Source organism: Salvelinus namaycush, chromosome 30 (assembly GCF_016432855.1).
Source record: "Salvelinus namaycush isolate Seneca chromosome 30, SaNama_1.0, whole genome shotgun sequence".
In the NCBI taxonomy this organism is placed as follows: domain Eukaryota; kingdom Metazoa; phylum Chordata; class Actinopteri; order Salmoniformes; family Salmonidae; genus Salvelinus; species Salvelinus namaycush.
In genome coordinates this window covers 15,476,435-15,478,258 of record NC_052336.1, presented here as the reverse complement: position 1 = coordinate 15,478,258, position 1,824 = coordinate 15,476,435, and the positions used below count along the sequence as shown (strand labels likewise).

Genomic DNA, 1,824 nt, shown 5'->3' with positions numbered 1-1,824 from the left:
GCAAAACGTATATGTTACAAATTCTAGCTAGCTGGCTAACGTTAGCTAGGTTAGGGGTTAGGGTTAAGGTTATAGCGTTAAGTTCAGGAGTTAGGTTAAAGGGTTAAGGTTAAATTAGAGTCTGTGCTGATAACCGGGCACCCCCATAACAATTCACCCCCTCCTACTGAAATATGGACAATGTTCTGAACGTTAAATCTCACTCAGTAAAGCAGCCCAGGCCCCGATTTTGGGTTGGCAACTGTGTTATGAATAGCCCGCGTGATGATAACAAAAACTGTCGAATAATGCTAACGTTAGCTACTGTAGCAAGCTAACGCTACTTAGCATTACATATGCCTCTCTTGGTGATAATGCATAGTTTCCGCAGAGCCTTTTTATTTGGATGAACTGAATAGACATCACGTGAGAATCTCGTTTTGTGATTTGGTTGGATGGAGCAAAAATAAAATTTACGAGCTTGCCAGGAGTCGAACCTAGAATCTTCTGATCCGTAGTCAGACGCGTTATCCATTGCGCCACAAGCCCGCTTATGATAAAAGCGGGCATAACAGCAATTCTTTTATTGGTCAATTCCAGGTAAAATATTTGTAGTGAAATTGTAGGTGATTGGTTAGCATAAAGCTAGCAGCATGGTCAATCCAGCGTCTACAATAGCCATACAGTGTTTACTGAGATGCAGCCTCTGCAGAAATCAGGGATTTCATACTTCGTGGAGCAGAGCTGTTGTGAAGGAAGGGAGTTTGTATATATACAGGACGTACCGCCCCCACCTACCGTCAACCAATCATCTCATTGCGGAGCTATATCATGGCTAGGGGTTAGGGTTAATGTTAGAGTTGAGTTAAGGAGTTAGGTTAAAGGGTTAAGCGTTAGGGTTAGCTAAACGGGTTAAATTTAGGGTTAGGGGGAGGATTAGCTAACATGCTAAGTAGTTACAAAATAGCTAAAAAAAATTGTAATTGGTTGAAAAGTTTCCATTATGAGATTTGAACTTCGACATTTGCATTATGTGACCAAACATCCTCGTTTCGTTTTTGCCTGGGCCTCTGCAGAAGTTGCTAGATGTTCTTTACCATTCTACCATCAGATTTGCCACCAATGCTCCTTATAGGACACATCACTGCACTCTATACTCCTCTGTAAACTGGTCATCTCTGTATACCCGTCACAAGACCCACTGGTTGATGCTTATTTATAAAACCCTCTTAGGCCTCACTCCCCCCTATCTGAGATACCTACTGCAGCCCTCATCCTCCACACCAATGCCTGTCACATTCTGTTAAAGGTCCCCAAAGCACACACATCCCTGGGTCGCTCGTCTTTTTTGTTCGCTGCAGCTAGCAACTGGAACGAGCTGCAACAAACACTCAAACTGGACAGTTTTATCTCAATCTCTTCATTCAAAGACTCAATCATTGACACTCTTACTGACAGTTGTGGCTGCTTTGTGTGATGTATTGTTGTCTCTACCTTCTTGCGCTTTTGTCTGTGCCTAATAATAATGTGTGTACCATGTTTTGTGCTGCTACCTACCATGTTGTGTTGCTACCATGCTGTGTTGTCATGTGTTGCTGGCTTGCTATGTTGTTGTCTTGGGTCTCACTTTATGTAGTGTTATGTTGTCTCTCTTGTTGTGATGTGTGTTTTGTCCTATAATTTATATTTTATTTTTAATTCCAGCCCCCATCCCCGCAGGAGGCCTTTTTCCTTTTGGTAGGCCGTCATTGTAAATAATAATTTGTTCTCAACTGACTTGCCTAGTTAATTAAATAAAGGTTAAATAAAATAAAAATAAGTCAGGGCATTCCTACTTCTTGTGCT

The 1,824-nt window shown here is 41.7% G+C and overlaps 1 non-coding gene across 1 annotated transcript; it reads right to left on the bottom strand.

The window, feature by feature from the left end:
• Positions 1-455: 455 nt before the first annotated feature.
• trnar-acg lies at positions 456-528 on the bottom strand. The gene has a single exon. It is a non-coding gene; the product is annotated as a tRNA-Arg (tRNA).
• Positions 529-1,824: the final 1,296 nt, after the last annotated feature.